The 15842-nt window shown below is 39.6% G+C and overlaps 1 long non-coding RNA gene across 2 annotated transcripts; it reads left to right on the forward strand.

Annotated features, from left to right (window-relative positions):
* Nucleotides 1–226: 226 nt before the first annotated feature.
* On the forward strand, nucleotides 227–9602 carry LOC150057182 (uncharacterized). 2 transcript variants are annotated; one of them, XR_016537053.1, is made up of 3 exons: nucleotides 227–465; nucleotides 563–654; nucleotides 9522–9602. It is a non-coding gene; the product is annotated as an uncharacterized LOC150057182 (long non-coding RNA). The 2 variants fall into 2 exon arrangements; XR_016537054.1 differs by having other exon boundaries at nucleotides 566–654.
* Nucleotides 9603–15842: the final 6240 nt, after the last annotated feature.

The raw sequence follows: 15842 nt of genomic DNA on the forward strand, positions 1-15842 counted from the left end.
AGGGACTGAGCATTTAGACAGCACCATTAACCTCTGCTTAGTGGTACCTATGTAATATGATAGAATAATCAGTCTAGAAGATCGAATAATCACTCTGTTAGAAGGTTAAAGGTAAGGAATATGAAGCATGAGCTGATTTTAGATTACTTGGGATGAAAACGTCTGTAAGGACAAGAATCTGTCCCTAAAGTCCTTCATGTCTCTTTGGCTCTTTAGTCCACTGGTCTGCTGCGTTCCTCTCAGGGAACTTTGTGCTGGTGATGTTAAAAATCCTTTTAGAACAATGTAAAGGTGATAAGAATTCCTAAGAGAAAATTTAAACTTCGTTCCTGACGTTCATGTCAGTAGGCATACAGCTCTGACACATATCTCATTTCTTCCAGGCGAATGGTCTTATGACCCCAAGTATTTTCATCACCGAGTACATAGAATAATGATAGATGATCACAATGTCCCCACTCTTGAGTAAGTCTGATGCCACACTGATGGTCAGAAAAGCACTAAATTCACTGGGCTTGAAATCTGGGAATGAATTTTAATTAACTAAAAATCTTTGTGAAAGCAGAGAGATGGTTTCATTCTCTAAAGAAGTCATTGCCTGGTTATCCAAGGATCCTCACAACATCATCGTAATTCACTGCAAAGTTGGAAAAGGTAATGATTCTTTCCTTTCTGTCTCCTTTGTAAAAATATAGTTGAAAATAAATATTGAAGGACTGTAGAAGATACCTACTGCTATTCCTCAGGTAAGGAATTCCTATAGATTCATCATTGCTAACATATGAAGATTGTGTTTAAAGGATGAAAGAAGCAAAGAATAGTACAAGGAAAATAGAGAAGGGGAGGGAAGAACAAATGAAAAACCCTGGCTAGGAATCCTAATACTATGTTAAAGAGAAGTGGAGAGATTGGGCATCCTTGTCTCCTTCCTGAATTTAGTGGAAATGGCTTTAGCTTTTCACCACTAAGTATAATATTAGCTGTGGGTTTGTCATACACAGCCTTTATTATATTGAGGATTGTTCCATGGATTCCTAGTTTCTCCAGAGCTTTCAGCATAAAGGGGTGTTATGTCTTGTCAAATGCCTTTTCTGCATCTGTTGAGATAATCATGTGATTCTTGTCCTTGCTCCTGTTGATGTGTTGAATCTTATTGACTTGTATCTATTGAACCAGCTTTGCAACCCTGTGATGAATCCTGTTTGGTCATAGTGTATAATTTTTTTCATAGTGTATAATTTTTTGAGGAGTTGCTGAAGATGGTTGGCCAGTATTTGTTGAGCAGTTTTGCATCAATATTCATCAAAGAGATGAGTCTATAGTTCTCTTTCTTTGATGAGTCCCTAACTGGTTTTGGTTATGGTAGCTTTGTACAATGAGTTTGGTAGAAGAGTGTTCACTTTCAATTTCATTGAAGAGCTTGAGAAGTATTGGTGTGGGCTCTCCTCTGATGGCCTGATAGGATTCAGCTGTGAATTCATCTGGCCCTGGAGTTTTCTTGGTTGGGAGGTCTTTTATTGCCATTTCTATTTCAGGACTTGAAATAGGTCTGTTTAGATGGATTAGTTCTTCTTGGTTCTGCTTGGTTGTTATGTTAATATTGGCTAGAAATTCATCCATCTCTTCTAGATCCTCAAATTTGTTAGCATAAAGTTGGAAACGTATTCCTTTATGATGTTCTGTATCTTGGTAATTTCTGCTGTGATATTTCCATACCTGTCCATGTTTTTTGGGGGGAGTGTGGGGAAGGGATGCGCTCTCTTCTTTTTTTTTTTTTGGTAAGGTTTTGTAAGGACCTATTCTTTTTTTCAAAGGACCAACTCCTTGTTTTGATGATTCTTCCCATGGTTTTTTTGGACTCCAATTCATTTAATTCTGCTTTGACTTCAATAATTTGCTTCCTTCTACTGGAATTGGGATTTGTTCTTTTTTCCATATATTTTTATTGCAATTGTAATTAATACAAGTGTTACATTATATTCACCAGATAGAAGGTGCATTACTTCACAAACATTGATACCCTTTCTCGTGTCTTGGTCCCCATTTCCCTTTGCACTCCCACCAGTCATGTTGTTCTTTTTCTAGGAGCTTAATGTGAACCATTAAATCATTAGTTTGTGATTTTTCCAATTTGTTAATGTAGGCACTCAGAGCTATAAATTTTCCTCTGAGTACTGCCTTTGCTCTGTCCCAAAGGTGCTGGTAGTTCATGTGCTCCTTTTTGTAAATTTCCATACACTGTTGAATTTCTGTTCTGAAATCCATGACACAGTCATGATTCAACAATGTGTTTTTCAATCTCTATGAGTTATAGGGCTTTCTTTGGTGGAGATTGGTGTTCAGTTCCAATTTGATGCCCTTGTGGTCTGAGAGAATGCAGGGAATAATTTCAGTGTTTCTGAATCTGCACAGGTGTGCTTTATGCCCTAAAATGTGGTCTATTTTAGAAAAATTTCCAGGTATTGCTGAAAAATTTTATGTTCTCTTGTTTCTGGGTGGAATAATATGCAGATGTCTGTTAAGTCTAGTGGGTCTATACTGTTGTTCAATTCAGATGATTATCTACTTTTCTGTGAAGAAGCATTTTGCTTTCATGTAATGTCATGTATTTATTGTTTTACTTTACTGCCTGAATTTTTGTACTTCTATTCACAAATTATTTGCCCAAAGCAGTGTTACAACAGTTCCATTTCTTTTTGAGTGACACTATAATGGTTAAATCTCTAGCAATTTGAAGTTGTTGGGTACTGGGTGAGGGATGAGGGAGATAGGTTTCATTTTCATTCTCGTTCCTCGTGATTGTTCATGATATTGATGAGTATGGCACTGAATTTGTGGATGGCCATTGACAGGATTGCCATTTTCATGATGTTCATTCTTCCAATTCAGAAGCATGGGAGATTTTTCCATTTCCTTATTTCTGGTTTGATTTCCTTCTTCAGGATTTTAAAGGTTTTATCCTAAAGCTCCTTTATATCTTTAGTTAATTGCTAAGTATTTTATTTTCCTTGAAGCTATTGCAAAAGGTGTTTCTTTCCAGATTTCTGCCTCGGTCTTCTACAAGAAAGCCATTGCTTTTGAGGGTTAATTTGATAAACTGCTACTTTGCCAAAGTTTTGAATCAGCTCAAGTAACTTAGGAATGGCGATTAGAGGATTCTTTAAGTATAGAATCATGTCATCTGCAAAATGCCTCATAACTAAAATATATCAACCGCTCAAAATATTGAATCACTCCAAAACTAATATAAAAAGAAACAACCATCCCATTAAACGCTGGGCCAAAGACTAAAAGAGAGTCTTCTCTGAAGAAGAAATAAGAATGGCCTATAGACACATGAAGAAATGCTCCACATCTCTGCTCATAAAAGAAAAGCAAATCAAAACAATTCTAAGATTACACCTCACTCCAGTTACAATGGCCAGGATCAAGAAATCTAACAACAACCAATGCTGGAAGGGATGTGGCCAGGAGGGATCACTACGACACTATTATTGGGAGTGCAAACTTGTTCAAACATTATGGAAAGCAGTTTGGCAGTTCCTCAAAAGACTAAACATAGATCACCCCATGATCCAGCAATTCCACTACTTGGCATTTACCCAATTGTCCAGAAACAAGGGCATACTAAATCCACTAGCACAACAATGTTCATTGCAACACTATTTACCATAGCAAAGATATGGAACCAACCTAGATGACACTCAGGTGATGAGTGGATCAACAAGATGTGGTCTTCATACACAATGGAATTCTATGCTGCAATCAGAAAGCATGACATTGTCCCACTTGTAAGGAAATGGAAAGACTTAGAAAAAAATCATATTAAGTGAAGTAAGCCAGACTCAAAGGAACATATGCTCAATAGTTTCCCTCATTTGTCATAATCATATGCTCATATGGTCATAATCAGTAGAAACCTTGGGCTCTTCTAGCAGAGATTTACAGTAGAACAAAATCTAGTAAACACCTCCAGGATATAGAAACAAAATCCATGTAATGATTGTTATCCTTAATGTACCATGTTATCTCTTATCTCTTTTGCTGTCCCTTGGTTATCTCATATTATTACAATGTTTCGCCTTGTTATCTGATTTATTTTGTATATGCTTAACTGGTTATTTGAAATTGGATAGGGAAAGGAGGAAATCAATATGAGCAGGGGGGAGGGAGAGGGAAATGGGGACTATGGCATGAGAAAAGTATCAACGTTTGTGAAGTAATGCACCTTCTAGCTGGTGAATGTTATGTAACCCTTCTATTATTTACAATAAAAGAGGTATGGAAAAAAGAATCATGTCATCTGCAAAGAGAGAAAGTTTCACTTCCTCCTTCCTTATTTCAACTTCCTTTATGTTTGGCTTTTGCCTTATTGCACTGGCTAGGAATTTTAATAGTATATTGAACAGGAGTGGAAAAAGTGGGCATCCTTGTATCATTACTGATTTCAGAGGAAATGGCTTTACTTTTTCCCCATTTACTTTAATGCTAGTTGTAGAGTTGTCGTGTACAGTCTTTATTATACTGAAGAATGTTCTATGATTCCTACTTTCTCCAGAACTTTTTGCATCAAGGGGTGTTGAATCGTGTCAAATACTGTGTCTACATCTATTTAGATGATCATGTGATTGTTGTCCTTGCTACTTTTGATGTGATGAATTATATTAATCCACTTGCATGTATTGAACCAGCTTTGGATCCCTGTGATCAGTCCTGTTTGATCACAGTGTATAATTTTTTGATGAGCTGTGGAAGTTGATCGGCTAATATTTTGTTGAGTGATTTTGCATCAATATTCAATAAAGAACTGGGTCTCTGGTACTCTTTCTTTGATGAGTTCCTGTCCCGTTTTGGCTTGAGGGTTAAGCTGGTTTCATATAATGAGTTTGGTAGAGAGCCTTCAATTTAACTTCATTGAAGAGTTTGGGGAGTATTGGTGTGAGCTCTTCTTTGAAGGCCTTATACATTTCAGCTGTGAATCCTTCAGGTCCTGGGCTTTTCTTGGATGAGAGGTCTCCTATTGCCTTTTCTATTTCATTGCTTGAAATGGGTCTTTTTAGTAGGTTTAGATCTTCATGGTTCAGTTTGGTTATTTCAATATTTCCTGTAAATTCATCCATCTCCCCTAGATTCTCAAATTTGTTGGCATGAAGGTTTGAAAAGTAATCCCATGGAATGCTGTGAATCTTGGTGATTTCTGCTGTGATATTGCCCTTCTTGTCTATGATTTTGCTTATTTGGGTGTTCTCCCTTACTCTTTTGATCTGATTCGGTAAGGGTCTGTCAGTTTGTTAATTTTTTCCAAGAACTAACTCCTTGTTTTGTTGATTCTGGGTTTTTTTTTTGGATTCTTAATTCATTTGATTCTGCTTTAATTTTAATAATTTGTTTCCTTCTACTAGATTTTGCTTAGGTTTAGTACTCTTTTTCCAGCATCTTAAGTTGTACCATTAAATTGTTGGTTTAAGATTTTTCCATAATAAACCGTATGAAACACACACACACACACACACACACACACACACACACACACACACACACAGCTCACCATATCCAAAATCACAAAAAAGATATTCTATAAAATGAGAAGTTACCTTGTAATTTATGAGACCTATAAAACTTACAAGTAAATCCAAGATTAGTGTTTTGAACAAGACACTCCATACTGATTTCTGTAGTGGATATACTAATTTCAAACCCAAACAACAGGGTCTGGAGTTTGGCTAGTGGAGGAGTGCTTGCCTAGCATGCACAGAGACTCGGGTTCGATTTCTTGGTACCACTACTTAGAAAAAGCCAGAAGTGGTGCTGAGGCTCAAGTGGTAGAATTCTAGCCTTGAGAAAACTCCAAGGACAGTCCTCTGGCCCTGAGCTTAAGCCCAGGACTGGCAAAAAAAAAACCCAACCAACAGTATGCTAATATAGTTCATTCTCATCTTTCTGCTCCATCTTTCCTGCCTTTGCTGTTGTTTTCTTATGACTTCCATTCTGTCTTGGTCTGATGAAATCAGCGTGGATTCTATTTGTATTTTCTTTATGATTAAAGAAGTTGAACATTTCTTTATGTATCAATTAGCCAGTTGCATATCTTCTGAGAACTAGGCCTCAACATGAATTACTTCTCACTTGGCATTTAAAATACTTTGTGTTTGACTATGTGAAAGTTTCACCCAGGCATATACTCACATATACTCATGATGAGATCCATCCTCACTGGGAAGGCAACGTCCTCAGTCCAAAATCTGTGACTCAAATTGGCAAGCTGGAAAAGGCAAAGGCTAAGGAACTGGCTACTAAGCTGGGTTACGTGGGCAATGTTGATTTCTCTGTACATGAAGATAATAAAACTGTTCTTCTTCCAGTTGAAAAAATGTTTAACGAATAGATGAAAATTGTGTCCTTTTCAGGTGAAAGGGTATGTTAAAAATTAGATTATAAGGATGAATATAGAAAGAGGAAAGAACATATTTTCAAACTTAAATTTTGTAGGACAAAACTAAGATATAAGTGGAAGGTATCAGAAGAGATTTAGAGGATGAGTGATTTGAAGCAGGAAGAAGTCAAGGATTTGCTATAATTGTCAAAGTATTTGCTACAAAACACTATCACACACACACACACACACACACACACACACATACACACACACACAGGCAGGCAGAGGCAAAGAGAGAGGGAGAAGAGAGAAAAGCAGGCATGCAAGCTGAGGTAGAAAGTAAGCAAGAACACTACAGCAAAATACTTAGAATTACATAATCTGAGGAATAGAAATATGCATATTCATTATGCTTGTCTCTCTACATTCTTATTTTTGCAAATGTTCACAATCAATTCAAATAATACAATTACATAGGGACTACAAGTCCTAGTTGGTAATGTGGGTTCCTGCTTGCATTTGCACTCAGCACCTGGCACATGCTTGGCCAGCATTCTCCCACTTCAGGTATATGCTCAGCTCTGTTTTGCTTCAATGCTTTTTGTAGATAAAGTATCCTACATTTTCCTGAGCTGGTATCAGTCTGAAACCCTCTTCTATGTCTCCCACACAATGAGGGTTATAGATGTGAAGCACTGGCCCACCTTGCTCGTTGAGCATGGGGTCCAGCTTATTTTGCCTGAGCTGGTTGGAATCATAACCATCCTGATCTTCCCACCTGGGAATCTGAAATTATACATGAGGACGAGCGTGCATGGCCCTATTTATTCTTTTTGTTAGATTAATGAAAAATAAAGTCTTACTATTTCTCAGTTGGAAATTTTGAGACAGCAACACTTCAGAAGAAACAGTACCAATACCAAATGAGTATTTATGAGTGTATTTTTACACTGGAACAAATATTTCTTGAACTCATTTCTGCTGTGTTCTAGGATGAACAGGAACAATGATATCTATTCTACTTGTTGCCACTGGCACATTTTTAACCGCAAAGGTAGGAAAAAGGTTTTCATACTTAGTCTTTTACATGTATTGAATTTGCTAGTTCTGAAGCATTCATGGTAAAATATTAAGGAAATGCTTAGCTCATGGTGATTAAGTGAAAGTGAAAGCCTGGATTAATGCAGCCTTGTTTAATATGCAGTTATTTACTGGACTTGTACCCTTGTATTCTTGTTCTGGGCCAAGCCTATAGTGAGAGCAGTGAGACACAAATGCGAGGGAATGTCCAAATTCAGAATTACTAAGAAGAACAGCATTTTAAGGTATTTTTTTACTATCTGAAAGTAGTTGCAATTCAAAACGCAGTTTGAGAATTCAGTGCATTGTGAGTAAGGTCACGCGTTCATCATTCTCCTCCCTCCATCTCAACCCACTACTTCCTTCCTACCATTTCTTTCATGTTGTAGGATATACAGATGACTTTGTAATTCTGTATTTAAGAAATAAGAATCAACGTTTTCTAAAAAGCTGTATCCTCATTAACTGACATATGTAATTGTAGCCTCTCTGTACAACACCTTTATAATGAGTTTCAAAAAATATTTTTTATTGTAATTAATAGGAGGGTTACATTACTTTCACCAGATGGAAGGTGCATTACTTCACATACATTGATACCCTTTCTCAAGTCTTGGTCCCCATTTCCCTCCCCCCACTCCCACCCTCATCTTGTTTTTGCCCCTTTCCTATCCAATTTCAAATAACCAAATACGCATATATACAATATATCAGATAACAAAGTGAAATACTGTAAAAATATGAGATAACCAAGGGACAGCAAAAGAAATGGGAGATAACATAGTACATTAAGGACAACAATCACTCATTTTATGGGTTTTCTTTCTATTTCCTAGAGGACCTTTCATTTAGTTTCATACTGTATGACCTTATGTATCTAGGTTTTGCTCTATTACAAGTATCTGCTAGGAGAGCCCAAGGTTTCTACTGATTATGACAAATGGGGGAAACCATTGAGCATATGTTCCTTTGAGTCTGACTTACTTCACTTAATATGATTTTTTCTAAGTCTTTCCATTTCCTTCCAAATGGAGAGATGTCATTCTTTCTGACAGCAGCATAGAATTCCATTGTGTAAAAATACCGCATCTTGTTGATCCACTCATCAATTGAAGGGTATCAGAGTTGGTTCCATATCTTTCCTATGGTAAATAGTGCTGCAATGAACATCGTTGTGCTAGTGGCTTTAGTATGTCCTTGTTTCTGGACGGTTGGGTAAATGCCAAGTAGTGGAATTGCTGGGTCATAGGGAAACTTTTCTATGTTTAGTCTTTTGAGGAGCTGCCATACTGCTTTCCATAGTGGTTGAACGAGTTTGCACTCCCACCAACTGTGTAATAGTCATCCCTCCTGGCCACATCACCTCCAGCATCTGAATATATATATATATATATATATATATATATATATATATATAAAAGAAATTAGGCACAATAAAAATGTGTGATGGAAAAATATAGTCTTTTCAATAATTGGTATTAGGACTTCCATATGTAGAAAATTAAAATTGGATCCTTGTTTATCACCATGCACCAATATCAACTCAAATGTATTTAAAGACCTCAAAGTCAGGCCTGAAACATTGAAACTATTGCAAGTTGGAGTAGGAGAAATATTAGAACTGATAGGCATAGGCAGGAACTTTTTGGAAATAGTGGCAAGGCCACAGAAATAGGAGAGACTTGACAAATGTGATTATATCAAAATAAAAATTTTCTGCACAGCAAAGAACATAGGTGCTAAACTAAAAAGACAGCCAACAGACTGGTAGATCTTTACCAACAATACATCTGACAGAGTCCTAATATCCAAAATATACAAGAAGCTCAAAAATTAACATCTCCCCAAAACTAATGAGTTAATCAGTAATTTGGCAAAGGAGCTAGAAAGACCTTTCAAAAAAATAATAAAATAATTTTTAAAAGAATCAAAGGAAATGTGGGCATCGTAGACTCGTGCCTGTAATCTTAGCTACTTAAAAAGCTAGGAACTAAGAAAGTTCATAAGTAGCTCTGTCCAAAGAGGACCGATAAGCACTGTGATTGTATTAACTCCTTTTCTGTAGGACAACCTGAATTACTTTGGAGAACGAAAAACTGACATGAGTTTCAGCAATAAATTTCAAGGAGTGGAAATGCCTTCCCAAGTAAGTTTCTCTTGTCACAAAAAGTTATTTATGGGGAGATGTTAGTGGCACATTTAGCCTGGTCGCATCTGTAACCCTTCTTTAACAATCAATGATGGCAGAGGACTTGTGACTCCTAACCATTTCCTGATCTTTAGAGGCCCACATCTGTAGCCTCATAGGCTAATTGGCTTGGTTCTCATCAGAGCATCACACATTCCATTTTGTATTCTTTATTCCCTACAGCTTCTGGAATTGAGTCCCCTCCCAAAAAGGAAGGTCAAATGTCTGAGGTTTTCTGATGCCTGAACATGATCTCTGGCTAGTAGATGATCTACTAGCCATTGATTTCCCTAGAAAGAGAGATTGGATCTTTCACCAGTTTTTGCTAAGGCAATGAGCAATTCAAGGTCTTTAGAACACTGCCAGGATTGTTTGCTGGTGACCCCAGTATAGGGGAAAAAAGAGTTAAGAGAAGAGAAAGAATGAGAGATCCTCAGACCAAGAACGAGAGATAAAGGCACAAAGAGATAGTGGGAGTATGAAAGAAAAAAACAAAATAAACTAGGAAAATAAGAATTTTACAAATCTTGTTCCAGCAGACATTATCATATACTTTCTCTCATTCCATATTCTTAACATTTTTTAAACTATCTACTGTTGTCCTATTTTCCTCTGATAATACTTTACTATGAAAATATGAAAAATCCCAATTATATTGGATTGGAGTGTTGGTCACTATAAAAAAATACCTGACCAAAGAACTTAAAGTTGGGAAAGATTCATTTGGGCTCACAGTTTCAGACTTTACTTTATGGCCACTTGATCCCATTGCTTTGGGCCTACACTGACACTGAACAATCATGTCAAGGAGGCGGGTACTGTGCAGAAGGATTGCTCACCTCAAGGTTCCCAGGAAGCTGAGGAGAAGGAAGGGTTAGCAACATGATCCATCCTTCCAGTGACTTCTTTGGTCTCATGAGGCCCCAACTCCTAACATTTTCCCCACCTCCTACTAATGCTTTAAATTTAGGAAGCCCTCAACGAATGAATCTGTGGATAAAGTCAAAAGCCTCATAATATAATTACTTCCCCATACCCACCTCTGAACGCTGCTGGTATACTGGGGATCAAGCCTTCCACCTATGAGCCTTTTAAGTGCACATTTCATATCCAAATTCTAACACACAAAGATGGAACCATACAGTGTATTCTGCAATCATCATCCCAACCTAGAGTCATGCTTTGTTTATTCCTTCCCCACTCTTCTCAAACCCTGGGTCACCCTTCCTACTCTTCTTTCCTCAACCAGGATTACTTTGAAGGAAATGCTGTTCATCATATCCTTTTATCTCACAAGCAGTTTGGCATGACACCCAACATATGCACTCTAAAAAAATCCAACAACTACAAAACATCTACCTGACACTGAAGACTGGCACCTGTCTGTATTTCTAGATACGGGCTGCGATTTGAGAATGGTGTTTCAAAGCCAGCCCTGGCAGGAAATCCTTTGCTTCTTAGCTCTAACTAAGAACCAAAACAGCCTGAGCTGGAGATGTGAAGTGGTACAGCACTGCCCTATTGCATCTTGCATTGCCCTATTGCATTTTCAGGCATCTTTCTCACTATTGCCCTTTCATTGTTTGCCCATCCTGGGGCTTAAACTCAGTGGCCTGGTGCTCAGTAGGCTTGAACTCTTCATAACTGGCACTTTACCAGGTGAGCTACATCTCTAGCTCAACTTCTGGCTAAGTATATAGAGATGGATTATCTCAAAGTTTTCAGCCCTGGCTGGCATTATTCTTCATTCTTCTCAGCTTCTGCCTCCTGAGTAGCCTGGATTACAGACATCAGCCACTCACATGCAGTACAAGTGCTTTTGCTTATTGGAAATGTGGCAGTTCACTTTATCAGCTCTTCTCAGTTGGTTCATCACCAGACATCTGGAGTTTCTCAAAGAGAATTCTAAGAAATCCTTTTTGAGCAACTTGCTGGGAGCCAAACAGTATTGAAAGGTTCCCTTACCAAAAAAAAAAAAACAAAAACCATATTGGAGAAAAAGGCAGATAAAGAATCTCTTCTCTGTAGAGGACCCCTCACTAATGGTACAGAATCATCTAGTGCAGCTATGTGGAGATGTCATTCCTCCTGATGAGGAACTATCTCCCAAACCACAGTCCTTTCTCTAGTGCATGACAACAGATTGTGTCATCGCTGTTTCAGCACCTTCACTGTTCTCATGGTCATAAGCAAGCCCAGAAGCAAGGGCTTGTTCTTTCCATGTTACTGTCTGCAAGTCTCAGGTGGGCTCTTTTTCCATGGTAAGTAATTAGTCACAATGAGGAAAATACCTAAGAATGTTGATAATGTAAGGGCTCATTCTAAATGTTGTCTTCCTTTCTTACTGCTGTTCACAACCTGAAAAAGAGAAAGAGATTAGCATACTGACTTTACTGTTGGGGTACGTGATCAAAGGAATGAGTCAGACACAAAAGCAGAAGTTGGAAGTTAAGTTAAACATTTTATTCCACTCCTAGCATCGAGATTCATACTTACCGGTCAGGGACACCTCTAAGATGTGAGAGAGCAACCTCACCTAATCTTACAAGCTCCTTTTATAGGCCCCAGCCATGTGGTTGGGCTGGCCATACACAGGTGGCCAATGGAATTCAGCATGGTTGATTGATGGCTGGGGCAACTACTGACACCTTTGCTATTTGAGGTGACCTCTCATCTTAGTGGGCTTCTGGTGCACTGCTCTGACGACAAAGGAAAGGGAGGGAATTCCCTGGCAGGCCAAGGGGGGTGGGGTGGGGAGGAATTCTGGTAACTTCACCTGGTTTAACTGCTCATGTAATCTGAGCTGTTACAGGAATTCTGCAGCCCTGGCCTTAGGTCAAGTCCTCCTTTGTCATAAAGATGGGAAATTCCTATAGGGGATGGATTTTGGGGAAGAAACAGATCCCATCATTTACTTCTAGCATTCCCACTAAAGTGGAGGCTTTTGTTGCTTTACAGAGTCGCTATGTCGGCTACTTTGACACAGTGAAGGATGTGTTGAACTGGGAAATGCCAGTTAAGAAAACTTTCAAAATTATGAAGATTGTCATTTACTCCATCCAAGGTAAGTGCTTTAGAAAGGAAGGAGAAGACAAGAGGATGTGCGCCCCACTATTTGGGAGGGTTTTGCTTATGTTATGCAAATAATCCTATATCACAGCTAAGTGTCAATGCATGTGACCTTCTCCCTCTTGAGCTGCCATGTCAACTCTCCTTAGATGCCTCTCTTATTCCCTTACCCATTTCCACTTGAGGGGAGGTTCTACCCCTTGCCTTCTGTTCTTCATGTTCTTGTCTCAACCTAGGATAGATTTTTTTTCATAGGAGATGAGAAGATTCAAGAACCCAGTAGAGTCCTTCTTTCTCAGATTCATTTCTCCTTCATGGTTCATCTCAGCATTGCTGGCCCTGCTTCATTTTCGTGGCCAGTCCTTCCAGCGGCCCTTTCTTCTCAGAACTATAGTCTTTCTTTTCTCTCTTTCCTCCTCCTCTAAGCATCTCCTCACTATCTTCTCCATCAGGATGCCTTATTTTATTTGTTGCCACCTTTGGCCAGGTCATATGCAAGCATTCAGCTGGGGTTGTGAGCAGAAAAGACAAATAAGTGCTTAGATTTTAAAAAACCAACTACAATGCAGGGGTTCTCAAGGCTCTTTACCTAAAAGCCTCCTTACTGAGAAGGCTGACATGTGGAGGACCACAGTTCGAAGGCAACCAGGACACTCTGAGTCTCCAATTGCAACCAAAAATGCAAAATGGGGGCATGCCTCAAGTGATAGAGTGTCAGCTAGACAAGCTGAGCAGGCTCAAGACCCAGACTTCAAACTCTGCTACTTGCAAATACAAAAGTTAGACTCTGTTGCAGGCCAGGTTTAGGTAGTACAGACAAGGTTCCTAGAGGGCAGCACTTGGATTCCCCTGACCGCCCTTGTTTGACACTCACACCTGAATCTCCATGGACATAGAACAGGTTTGGAGAACTTGTTCTTCTACTAGACTCCTCTAGCAACTGCCAAGTTGGTGCTGTTTCCAAGAAATCAGACTGTCTAGTTTAGACTTCCCAATATTGCTGGAAAGACTGGCACAGACCACCCAGTTCTCCAAAGTTTTCCCCTGGGTTCTCCATCTCAGTCTTCCCACAACTTGGACTACAGGCTTGGGCCGCTCTACTCTTTTCCTAGATGAAGTCTTTCTTTACCCAGGCTGGCCTAGATAAATAGTGAAAGAGGTCATTTATTTAGAAACCTAAACACGTAGAAGAAGGCGAGACAGAGAATTTTCACTTCATTTTGTCTGTATTTTGTGGGTGGGTGTGTGGGGGGATCATGAGATTCCAGCCCAACCTGTGAGTGGTACCTGAACTCTTTAGCTCAAGGCTACGACCCTACCCCTGGTCCTGGGTGTTTTCCCTAAGCTCTGCAGTACCATTGAGCCAAGCCCCAGTTCCTGCTTTCTGGAGGTTAGATGGAGATTTGTCCTTTTGTGCCCAGGCTGGCTTTGAACCTTGATCCTCAGATCTCAGACACTGAGGAGCTATGGTTACTATGGAAGCCACTGAGCCCAGCTTTGTCTGTATTTTTCAAGGATGAAATTCCTTTGTGTGATGTAAATTGTTTAAATGTGGGGAAAATAAAGGCTTAGCACATTGTACTTGTGAATTTCAGTGGCTTATTGCTAGAGGATATCAGTAGAAAGCAGTTGGACAACTGGAACAAGGGAGAAGAGAGTGCAGCAAAAGCCATGTTTCCATCAGAAATCTTTCTGATGATAGTGTTTGATCCATGAAATTAAGAGACACCAAAACAAGGCAAGATGAAAACCCAATCAGACATGCTTCATGTTAATGTGAAATAGGCAGGGTTGAAAGGAAAAATTTCATTGTGGACTCTGAAACCAGATCTTGGAGGAAAGGCTAAAGGAAGAGGGGCCATTTGAACTGAGGAAAAGGTCACACACCCTGGGATCACGTTGGTTATCCTAGCTACTTAGGAGGCTGAGAACTGAGGATTGTGGTTTGAAGCCAACCCAGATAGAAAACACTTATCCCCAATTAATTATAAATATTCCAAAGTGAAAGACTGTCCCATCCAGCGGGACATCAACTAGGGCCAAGAACCTAGAGGGAGGAATGAAAGGGACAGGAGACATGAAGAAGGCAGCAAGACAAGCATCCTGATCAAGCTGCCAATTTTATTTTTCACACAAGGGTTTATATGCCTCTTCAGGAGAGGGATTGGGGTATAGGAACTGCTCGGGGGAGGGGGTCCGGTAGTAGGATGTTTGCTTGGGGTAGAGGCCAGGTAGTAGGATGTTTGCATATCAACGCAAGCAGGCATGTGCTGCTTAGTGACCTACTTACAAGATGCAAGCACATTCTTACAGTAAGAATTCAGGGAGGGGAGAATGTCCCCGATCTCCTCCCGTCATCTTGAAATAAGTGAGGGGCAAGGATATAGGCAATATCTGAATTATGGTAGGCATTAACCTGAGAGGGGGGACAGAGGCCCTGATTCCTAGAATGGAGGCCATGTTGAGGAAGAAGCAAGACCCACTGGCTCATGTATCTGTCTTTCTGCTGAGGCCAAGTATCTTTTTGCGGGGGAATGGTTTTAATAGATACCAACCTCCATGCTATTGGGCATGTCCCGAGACTGATGGCTGTTTAGGCCGTCTCCTCGCTGTCTTAGCTGCACCTCATGCAAATGCTTACACCTGTCAATGGTAGATGCATATCTCTCAGGTGGGGATTACGGTTCCTCTGGGGGCCCCATAGTCCTCATAGCCATTTAGCCTCTCCCCTGTCTAGGCTGTTCAGCACTGGATGGAAAATTCACCCATCCAGAGTCACCATAATGGCTGGGACCAACTAGGGGACTTTGAGTTTAGCACAGAATGTCCTATCACCAAGAATTTTTGGTTCCAGTCCTCTCAGGAAACGGCTGTGGGGTGGTAGTAGAATCAGGCAGAACAGAATATGTGGCAGCAGTTTCATCTCTCAGTAACTCCAAAGGAATGTCACACTTCCTGCTTGGTTGCCTGCAAATTTCTGCACAAACTGGTTAAAGAAGCTTATCCTAAGGCCTGACTTCGGTGAATTCTCCCAATGATTCCCTGGTTGCTTTTCCTGAGCACACTCATTTTGTCAGGCTGACAACCCATTAGTTTTTTTTTTAACCTTTTCTTTTTTTAAAAAAAGAA

Source organism: Megascapheus bottae, chromosome 11, assembly GCF_031878675.1.
Source record: "Megascapheus bottae isolate mThoBot1 chromosome 11, mThoBot2.hap1, whole genome shotgun sequence".
Lineage (NCBI taxonomy): Eukaryota > Metazoa > Chordata > Mammalia > Rodentia > Geomyidae > Megascapheus > Megascapheus bottae.